Source organism: Penaeus chinensis, chromosome 18, assembly GCF_019202785.1.
Source record: "Penaeus chinensis breed Huanghai No. 1 chromosome 18, ASM1920278v2, whole genome shotgun sequence".
NCBI lineage: Eukaryota > Metazoa > Arthropoda > Malacostraca > Decapoda > Penaeidae > Penaeus > Penaeus chinensis.
The window spans coordinates 34374754-34386667 of NC_061836.1; the positions used below are offsets into that span (position 1 = coordinate 34374754).

Consider the following 11914-nt stretch of genomic DNA (forward strand, 5'->3'; position numbering starts at 1 on the left):
GATTCATATATATATATACATATTTTATATATAAATAATCTATATATCCATATTATATATATATATATATAATTATATAGTTATAAATATATATTATATTCTACATACGTATATTTTCATATTCATATTTATGTTTCTCTATGTGTTTTTTATGTGTTTCATATACATTTAATCAACGGGTTCATAATAAGGATAATTACAAAAACATGTGTTTATTAAAATATTGTTTATTTACATAAATATTGATTAGTAAATTATGAAAATTCAGTTTTAATAGTGATCATATTCTCTCGTATATTTTATGGTCTTTAATTTAGGTGTATTATGAAGTAGGTACAGTTTAAGTGACTTCTTTAGAATATTATTAATTACTGATTTATATTAAAATCATATGATAAGTTATATGAAAGGACTTCGTATAGCTAACTTTAATGCTGTCGTGCTCAGTAGAATAATTTCAGTCCGAACTCTTTCGCTAATTCGCGGCAAGATTGATATTCCAGATCAGTTGCACGATTCCCCTCGCATAGGATGGCAGCGACGTGGCGGACAGGGATAAGGATAAGTCTGATATGCGAAGCTGAGCCTCGCCCGGGCTATGCCAATGAGGGGAGCCCGGCCTGTGTCGACTAATGTCGACTCGCTAACGTGTGTTAGCTGGTGCTGACTCGGCGGCTTAGTCCTTACCCGCCGTGGTGCCCAGCCACAGCACGGCGGGCAGGGGTCGCCGGCCAGCCAGACTTGTCGGGCCGCGCGGAGAGGGAGTGTCAGAGGGTAGCGTGCTACAGCAAAGGGTGGGAGAAGGAAGACACAGATGGGATAGCCAAATCGGTGTGCCTGGAAAATCGGGCCGCAGTTAAACTTACGCAGAGACAAAGTCACATCTGTTTGAATCAGCGAAGATACTAGTAAATAATAAAATATGGGCACTTGTTAACTTACGCGAAGAAAGAAAAGGCTAACAAAGGTAAAAAGAACTCCTTTTACGCCTATTTCGAATAGAGATCCACAGATAATAATATCAAGACTAGCAGTACATGAAGTGTGTCGAACTCTGCTTCTGAGTTCTGAGCAATATCTTTGATGACAAGATTAAATTTCCGTTCAGGGATACGTGATGGCAAATTAGGATCTGAACTAAGCAAAATATAATAACCGATAATCTGAACTAATAGCTATCCCTACATTTTTTTTCTTTTTTCTCATGAATGCGTTCTATCCAAAAAGGAATTGGTATCAGCAGCTAGGAACCGATGAACAAAGAGTGCATGGTGCAAACCCATATTAGATATGCACAGGTCACAATTGATCATTATATAAGAGATCATTCAACATTAAAAATCATGCCTAAATCCAAATATCCGCACAAGTCATTGCAAACAGTCATGCTAAAATGGGAGATGGAATAAAAGGCTTCAAATTTACTCCATCACCCATCATGATCAATCACAGAGACAAGCATCTGTTGCATCGAATTAACAATCCGTTGGTAATATTTTGTGCGTCGTTCCACGGCCCTATTCTGTCCTCGTGGCATTCTCAGTCACTGCGTGGCTCCTTCAGCATGTCCCAGTTCCTAACCGATTTCTGTATCTGCATACTCTTCAGACCCCACGGCGACCGATCATGAACAAAGTGATATGGATTTGGAGCAGGGATGGCATTAGCATGGATTGATGGTATACTGATACATTTTCAGAATTCGGATGTTCTATCTCTGCCAAATCTCCAAGCCTCTACCAACAACACATTCAATGACAGATTTGGCGAAAAACGTGAAAACGTAAATAAGCCTACCTCTTTTGCTTTACTGCTGAACGTATTGTTCAACGAACCGAGTGTTCACAAGTCACCAGACATATCACTTGTTGGCGGCTACTATTGAGAGTGGTTTCTCATCTGTAAAGATATATGGCGAAAATCAATACCATACAGAAAATTCAACATTTGGCATTCGGCTTAAAATGCTTATTATCTTTATATTTATTCGGCGAACTATTGTTTATTAAGAGAAATAACGATTAAGACATGAAGCAAATTTCCCGAGAACGAAGGCGATTACTCATGACACACACAAAAACATATCTGATTCATACATATCTCCATATGTATTTATTAGCTATTTAAACAAATTCGACATTAAACATCTGGAGAACACCCAATTCCACGATTCCTTGCCAGAACTAGGCATACAACACAAGTTATTCCCCAACACCAAATGCACACGAACAGTCTCGATTGTGCGAATCGCAAGCTAAATAAAATACAGTGCATTTTTTTTTAAAACGGTAAGCCTGCACTTGGAATTTCAGGTGCATATTAATACAGAGGATCCCCGTTATCTGTGGCCCCATTTACTCTTTTACTCTTTCGTCGTCAGACTCCGATCATTTACAAATATGTCTGAAAAAAAAAAAAACATATAGGGAGCAAGTGTGAAAATACAAGATGAACATGAATTCCAGAATTTACATTCATGTACCAAATTCTTAGAGTTCGTGTAGAGTTTCTTTATGTTTCTATGTAAGATGTACTGTTAATTCATGGCAATGTATATCATGTGTCCATATACATTACACTGTATTTACAAATCTATATCTTTAATGAGAGGATTTTACTAAACCAATGTTAAATTTTACCAGTAAAAAAAATAACATATAGTGTTAAATCATGTGAAAATATGTTTTTGAGTTAATGTGTTACACTGCATTTAGAAAATTATAAAAAGAGGACTCTCTAAGAGGACTCCAACCCAGCTGTAAGCGCACCTTGAGAGAGCAGATGGTTTGTCTTCGTCGCTCGAGCCTTTCTACGCCCAACTTCTAATCCTGCCAAGGTGGTCATTTTTATCGGTAATGATGTTTTATGCAATCTCTATAATCAAGCAACAGGGATACCGACAGTATCCGTCACTTCGACCTTCCTTCAAATACAAAACTTTGTTTTCTCTTGCTACAAAAAACAACAACATATTTAGTATAGCTAACTGCAAGCAATTTCCTTTCTATTGCATCGTTTGTTTTATTCTTATTTAATCATACAACTGATAGCGAAAGCAGGAACAGATGAATTACCAAATATATATATTGTTTAAATATAAGCTATTTACACTGTTGGTAAAACTTAGCGAGCTACTTGGCCAGCTGTGAAGGGAACCGATATGAAAATCCCTGTCAAGAGCACCGCTGCGTCGGTATTTCGTCCTGGCTAGAGAGGGAAAGATGATGCCAAAACTGTAATTACTAGGAAGCTTATTACTTGATTGTCTAAATGGTGACTATTATTATATGTTAGGTATAATTGTGCCATATAAATAAGTAATATATATATTACATCTAACAATGATGACTCACAAAATTTTTGAAGATTATCTATTTGATCATGGAATGGAAACACACACCCCACTCAGCTCATTTCAAACATTATTTACGTCCTGGATATGTGTCACGATCGACAATTAATAGTTTGCTTCCAATTAATAGTTTGCTTTAGTATATATTGGTCTATAATTACGTGTCTTGTACATTACTGATTACACTAATATTGGTATATGCTGTTGGAATGAATATTGTCTGATTTTCTATTTCTGTTGAAATATAGGGTATTCGGTAGCTGGCACAGTTGTATGATGTATTGTGATTATGAAATGGGTATATTGGCTTTTCTATTTAGTATCTTCATTCTTTATTTTTTTGTTTCAATTAATTACATAAAATTCAAATCAATAATCATAGAATCCACGACTATCTTCATTGCTTAGTTCATCCAGGTTATTGTAAACGTTTTAGTTTTTTAGTGGGAGGATGTTTCTCCATGCGGGGACACTGTCCATAGTGTGACCGTTGCTTTCACAACCTAACACATATATTCTTGAAACATCCCTGGAACCGGAATGCCCTGCAATGCTGAACAAGCAACGACTCCCTAGACCATTCAACAAGCAAGCATGTAAAGGGGTGGTCACACTAGCCTTTTTTGTCCAGGGGTTCCTTTACTGAGTTGGATGCTTCCCCAGAATAAGCTGTGAAGGAAACCGAGATGAAAATCCCCGCTGTGTTGGTCTTTCGCCCCAGCTAGAGAGGGAAATATGATGTCAAAGCAAAATGATTAATACTTAATACAAATAAATGTGCTAGATATCAAGGTCATATAACACTATGGCATAGTGTAGCATATAGTATCAAAAAAGGTTAGGGATTAGTTAATGTTTAGGGAAAAGTAGAGGTTAAGAAGTACTAGAAGGTAGTATGGTAGTGAAATTGTAGAGATAGGGTATAGTATAAGGTAAAGGTTGTTCGAAAGGGAAGGAGTTAAGGGGTAAGGTAATTTGATCAAATAGGGGAGATTTATGCATGTGAGGAAGGCGAATAAGTTCTCTAAGGAAAAGGTAGGGAATTCTGAAAGGATTTCCAATTGGTTGGGGAGTTGGGGAAGTGAGAATAAGTGAGGAAAAGCAGAGGATGCCAGGAAAGTTGGGAATAAAAAATGTCTCTGAGGAATTTGCTTAGGGAGCTCAAGTGGAGAGGAGTATCATACAAAGAGGATGGAAGTTGGGGAACTATATCTGATCGAAAAAAAAGGATAGAGAAGGACTTGGAGGCGGAAAAGCAGAAACCATGGTCAGGGTCCAGGAAGAGATTAAATATATTGCAGAGTAGATTAGTTTATGGAGAGTTGGTATAGAAGGTCCCGATGTAGAGATGATAAAATCATCTACATACACCAAAATTACGACTAGGAATATTGTGGTCTAAGTACACTCCCTTGTGGGACACCTTCATACTGAGGAAAGATGAAGTCAAAAAGGCAAATTTGACTTGGAAGGTACGATTGGAATGGAAGAATTTCATGATTACATCCATGTTCCCTCATCTGCCATGAATTAATAACTGTGTTTCAGAATGTAGTATCGCCATGTAGTCTCATATGCCTTTACCTGGTCATAGAAACTGGTTAATACTGAGTTATGGCTTGCAAAGGCAGATGTAACATAATTTTCTAAGTTTGCAAGAGGGTCAGCTGTGCTTCAAGCTTGATGGAATCCAAATTGAGAAAAAAAGGCTGTTGGATTTAAGGACCACATTAGGCGTAGAATGGCCACTCTTTCTAGAAATTTGTACAAACAGCTAGTCAGAACGACAAGACAATAGTCTTGAGGAAGGGTGCCGGATTTATTAGATTTCAGGAAAGTTAGGATAAGTGCTTCAAGCTAGTGAGGAGGAAAGTTTCCAGTTACAACTGCAAGGGAGAAAAGAGTTCATTAAAGGAGAAGGGGGCGTTGTAGGGCTCTGATGTAATGGAACAGAAGTGGAGAGAAAGGTGAGAGCCATCACTTACCTGGCTGAAATATGCAATCTTGCCAATTGGATTTAATAGATATTTGGATAAGATGGTATAGTTCAGCTGATATTCTCTTAAAACTGTTATGGGCTGATGTTTGGCTGGGGGTATTTTGCAATAACTACTCCATGCCGCATGCTTCAATTGAAATGCTTTGGAGCATTCAGTGTTTCACCATGGAACACATTTAGAGGTGTATGGTTGGGAAATTTGGCGAATGCCTGTGAAGGCAGCAGTCAGTGACTATAAAATAAGAAAGCATGTTTGATGTGGAAGAGAAGGAAGATGGAGGAAGAGAGAGTAGAGAGGTAAAAGCACACCGGTCGGCTCTATCAATTCACCAGTGGGAGTTTGGGGAGTGGGACATCGGAAGCAGGAGAGAGGAGAATAGGAAAGTGATCACTATAGGGAAGGTGATCCAGAAACTGACAAATGAAAGGCGATCTGAATTCTGAAGGGTAATGTCAGTATTTGAAATAATGCATTCCTTAAGAGTGTGGCAACAGTTGGAATCACCGTCAAAATATGAGGAATGGTGGTTGGAACAGCCTGCATCCTGTCTGGCCTCTCATAGAATGTGACCTAAGTTTGTACCTGAGAATTGCTACCTCACACTCAAACTTGTGGGCAGTGCAGCATCTATAAAATACATTATGGGAGCCACTGCAATTGGCACATATGTGATTATGCAGGGCAGTTTGAATGGTCATGACGGGGTTGGGCACCCAGAAGGCTTCAAGCTGTGGAGTGACAGTGCTTTGCAGGGTGGCCAAAACACTAATATTTCCTATATTGATGGTGCGGGGGTTGATTTCGTCTGACAAGGCAAGATTCTCCTCCTCTATAGACCTTATGAGGAAGGTCATTTTTACAAAAGGTAATCTTGGCAATAGTGATGAGGGACTTACAGCAGCCTCTGGGGGGAGGGGGGGAGGATAATTTAGCACTATACTGATACTGCATCATAGTCAGCGAGACAGGCAAGTAGGTCGTCTTATCAGTCTGATCAATCTTTGTCATAGGCAGGGCAATCTGCTGGGGAGATGGAAACAGATCCAGCACATTTATTAAGGGAGTTGTGGAGTTGGACAGGAATAGGTTTGCCAGTGGGTTCAACCAAGGTGTAATTGTGGCAAGGCGTAAGTGATCAGGATGACTGCAGAAGGAAACTCTGCCTTGTGTAAGAGTTTATCGCAAAAAGATGGTCCCACTTGGCTGGGCTAAACAGGGTACTCAGGTTTGTAGAAGTGGTAATTTTAGAAAGGCGAGAACAGGAGACGTCTGATAGACCTATGGGGATGAGAGCAATAGGGATGAAGAGTTGTAATAAGGGAGGAGGTAGACAATCAAGACGATTGTGCAGGTGGGTTGGTGGATATTGGGAGTTGTTATAATTGACGCAATCAAAGGAGTTTCAGGGGTTGGTAAACCAGAGGAGTTATTTTCAGAGAGGCTAGTTTTTAAAGACGCAAGCCTCAATGGCCATGATAAGAGAACAAAATCTTCATTACTTGACAAGCCTGAAAATATGTGCAGAAGATAAAAGGTCTAGTCCTGAGGGGTAAGGCTAGACTATTAACCAAGGGAATACCATGTCCATGGCTCCCTGAGGCCTGTTTATGACTTGCACAAAATTGGTTTTTCATTCTTTCAACACGGCTCTCACACCTTAGGAATTGGACAGGGGAAGGGCTAGGGAAAATAGGAGAAGGAAAGACCGTGGAAAATTAATTGAGGATATCCTCAATCTCTGGGACATAACAAAGTCCTGGAGAAGGAGGCAGTTCTTGCTGCTGTGATCAGCTTCCAAGCCATGGGGACCGACAGATGTCTTGTAGCCAGCTCGATCACAGCTGAATACTGCATTGAAGTCGCCCTGAACAATACGAATGTCTCGTTGTAAACAATTGTTTGCCACACATGTAAGTTTGGCATAGAATGCCTCTTTCACATTGAGTGTACAACCATCAGAGCATACTCAGCAATAAGAGACATGAAGCCAAAACCATGCTTTAGTCTTAATGCCATAATACGTTCATCAGTCACTCTACTATCGAGAGTTGAAATCGGCTGGAGATGACTATGGCTACCCCCTGGAGATGATGATAACCGCCCTGGCCTTACCAGTAGCAGTTGTACTCACCCATACTGATCATGCTGCTGACAGGTCTTCTCACCTCCGAGAGGGTAGCCTTCTCAACTCCAACCCGCATCAGTTCCCTCAATAGCAGGGGTAATCGCTCATCCTGCCTCAAGGACCAGATGTTCCAAGCTCCTACCCAGACAGCTCGCCTGAGGCTAAGCCTTGGGATGTCACTTCTGGTGGATGCCACCTCTGCCTGCCATCCCCGCCGACGCTACCCCATATGAAGGGGGGTGGCAGGCTGTAGGGGTCAAACGTCCACCTGTGGGGTTCCAAAGGGCTTTGCCCCACAGGCCTCACACTGGGTTGACGGCCGCCAGAGCGCAGGTGGGGTGAGTGACTCCCGTTCCCATCCTGAGCCCCAGCAGACCCACAGCCCGCCTCACTTGCTGGGTAAGAGGGTCATTACCCCTCCCAGCATTATCCTTTATATATATAGTTGCCAACAAGTTTTTATCAAGGTAGAGGAGAACTGACATGGAACCCATAGACCCAGAAAGACTGAATGGCAGGAGTTGGTACGGAGTCAGGGCGTGTTTACATGACGGTGAGCCCATGACTTTATAACTCTTGAACCTTTACCCTGGGACCACAAGGTACCCAGTTTCCATGGGTGGCCACGAGAATGCACTGCTAAAGTCTCGATGATCTATCTATTTATATGCATGTATACATATATGTATATATATATTTACAGATATATACATACATACATATATGTATGTATAAATAAATATGCATACAAATACATATGTGTATATATAATACAGACACACATACAAACACACAAACACACACACACACACACACATATATATGTATATATATATATATGTATGTATGTATGTATGAAAATATATGCAGATTTATCCAACTATCTATCTATCTCTACACATACACTTTATATATATATATATATATATATATATATATATATATATATATATATACATATATACACACACATATATACAGATAGATACAGCAAGATAGATATGTGTACATTCAAATATACATGTGCCGATCTATCTATCTATCCATATATATATATGTGTGTGTGTGTGTGTGTGTGTGTATGCGCATTCCTCTACCACACCATCGCCCTGCTATTCCTTGCCGCCGAGCCAGCTCCCCTCGCCCGGCACCACGCAAGCGCTTCCCCAACAATGCTGAGCCATCGGTTCCTAAGATGAGAAGCGAGGCATCGACGCAAGTAACACCGAGGAGAAGCTTTATCAAGAACAGCAAGAGGAAGAACAAAGAAACAAATCTTCCACCCAACCGCCAGTGGGACGACGCAACACATCACCAAGTGCCTGGAGTCCCTGCCCCCTCTACTATCCCCCCACCACCACCAAAGGGGCCCACGGTCGTTGTCAACATCACAGAACGACCGGAAGGGCAACAAACAAACGAGCAGGACATGGAAGGTTTCGTCACCTCCAGAAAAAAGGAGAAGAAAAGCACGGGAGGAGCGCCAAACATCCAAACCACTACAAGGTGTAGAAAGTCCCCAGGTAGTGTGCTTCTACATCACTAGTTGTCCCCCTAATACAGAGGAAGAAGACAGAGAAGACTTGAAAATATGTCAAATGCAAAAGCATATAAAACAAACATGACACATCAATATTATTCTAGTTTCACAGTAACTATCAGAGGCAGAGACATACATCCAGAGCTCTTCACAAATTCAGATGTTTTTCCTAAAAAATTTAAAGTATTTTTGAGCAAAAACAAGTACAAGAACGATCAGCTTGTTTGACGCACTCACACAATCAGCAGAACCGAAAGGTCACATCATGCTATACAATCAAAATAGGACATATCAATGCGCAATTTCTCCTCGGTCACTTTGAAGAAATTGAAATGATGATCACGGAGAGAAATGTCGACATCCTTTGCATTAGTGAAACATGGCTTCATGAAGAAATGTCAAGTAATTTCATTAACATTCAAAATTTCAATGTTTATAGAAGTGATGCAGGGAGAGGTGGAGGAGTATGCATATACGTAAGGGACACCTTTAAATCAAATGTAATTTCCACCACAGTTGTAAATAATACAGCTGTAGAGGACATTTGGGTAAATGTACAAAGTAGTATGTACCCCTCCTTCATTATTGGTATTATCTATTGACACCCGCATGCTACAGCCGAGTCCTTTGATTACCTCGGAGATGTTTTTAGAGAAATGTCAATGAAAAGAAAACCGAATTAAGTATACTGACGTTATCCCTTGCCAAATTGCGGACCGCAAACTTTTAACTATGACAGTAGATATAGAGAGACCCAAGTGACAACCAGTCATAAAATCTTCCCGTGACCTGACAAATTATGACCCCCAATCACTTTGTCCAAATATTAGTGCCAGACAGTCGACCCTCTTAGAGATTCTTACAACAGATGACGTTAACAAACAAATAGACATTCTTTCGAACGTTCTAAAAAATAGCATAGATGTCACGGCTCCACTTAAGACCAAGACAGTTAGACGTCCCCCCGCTCCATGGATAAATGAGGACATCAAAAGAGCTATACATGACCGAAACGACACTCACAAATTTCTCAAAACAAATAGAACTATTATCGCTCTTCATTCTGAACATATACAAAAAAGAGAAATGTTAAAATATTAATCCAATCAGCAAAAACAATTTATTTAAAAAAAAAAAGTTCAATGACTGTAAACACGACGCCAAAGAAACATGGAAAACAGCTAAAACGTTAGCACCAAACAAAAAAACACCACACAGACACGTCCCTAGATTCCTTAAGTAGTATAGAACATCTAAACGACTACTTCGCAAATATCGGTAGATGACCAGACAGCTGCTTCCTTGGCCCACAAAACACAACCAGGACAAGGATCTCAACAAATGCTTTTAGACCAGCCAATAGGAGTGGAAACAACAGTCTTAACAATAAAACACTTACGTAAACCGAAAGCTGTAAGTGTGGATAACATTGCTTTTCGATTCATCAAAGAAAGCTTACCCGCAATAGCTTTCTATTTAACCTTTCTAGGTCACCGATACCTACCCATCACTGTGGAAACATGGCATCATAACACCCATTTTCAAATCAGGAGATGCAGAACAACTGAACAATTATCGTCCTTTTTCTCTACTCCTAGTGATATATAAAGTGCTAGAAAAAAATGTTGCAAATCAACTATCAACATTCTTAGAATAAATGTGACAGTGTCAGCCATAAAATTCTGCTTAACAAAATGAAAAATCATGGAATAGACAACTGAAGGCCATCATATCAAATCAAGCATTTCCGTGAAAAATCTAGGAGTACACATAGACAGATACATGACTTTCGAAACACACATAGACAACATTCACAAAAAAGTGATGGGCACACTGATATACCTAAATCACATAAAAAGCAAAATCCCCGCTGAAACGAGAATTATTGTTGTACAAACACTTGCACTAAGCATTATAAACTGCTCCAACATATGGGGCTCAACCAACAAAACTCAAATACAAAAAGCACAAAACTACAAAACTTTGCCGCAAGAATGGCTATAGGCAACATAAATAAACATGACCACATAACCCCCCAATTTAAAAAAATAAAATGGTTAAAAGTTCCTCAAAAATGTCAATTTGATACATGTATAGTCATTCATAAATTCATAAAGGGCGATTATCCTCATTGGTTAAGGCCTCTACAAACAATTGGTAACAAAACAGGCATCCGAACCAAGCAGATTAACTCTCTGCACGTCAACAGGGTCAAGGCAAATGCAAATCCGAGGACCCGAGATTTGGAACAACCTACCGCAAATCATAAGAAACATCTCCAACCTGATTACTTTCAAAAATAAATTAAAGGAGTTCCTCTCAAATTGCCAATGACATAAGGCATTTACATGCAAAGCCAAACCATGTAACTCTATTTCAAATGATGTGGCCATCATATTCTATTTCATTTTATTTTATATCTCCCCCACTGATGTATTTGCTATTGTTTCTACTTATTCTGTATTACTATACGATGCCACAATCTATGTAAAAGAAAAAAACATTGTAATTAATGGAATAAAGTGTTTTGACTTTGGCTCTACCGCCTCCATCTCACCTTCATTCAACCCCTCATCCACATCAACTTCCACTGGTCCACCATTCCAATACTGTTTCCCGAAATCTTCTCTCCGCCTCAACGCCACACTGGCCATCTCACTCCTCCGCAGGCCTTAAACAAAAGGGGTAATCGATTACTAATCAGTTACTTGGCAAAAGTAATCAATAACTGCTATTACAGAAAAAAATGCCGGGAAGGAGGACAAGAGAGCCAGCTTGGGGGCAATAAACAAGCACTCTAACAATACAACTTCCGGAAAAAACAAGTTGGTCAACATCATCCCCGCTTACCATAATCGGGCCAAAAATAAGCAACTCTCGAGGTCAAAATACACAGA

At 39.8% G+C, this 11914-nt stretch overlaps 1 long non-coding RNA gene across 1 annotated transcript; it reads right to left on the reverse strand.

The window, feature by feature from the left end:
• Positions 1 to 341: 341 nt before the first annotated feature.
• Positions 342 to 11686, reverse strand: LOC125034440. Its single transcript, XR_007115689.1, has 3 exons — positions 11575 to 11686; positions 1798 to 1899; positions 342 to 837 (listed from the first exon to the last, which is right to left on the reverse strand). It is a non-coding gene; the product is annotated as an uncharacterized LOC125034440 (long non-coding RNA).
• Between the last annotated feature and the right edge of the window lie 228 nt (positions 11687 to 11914).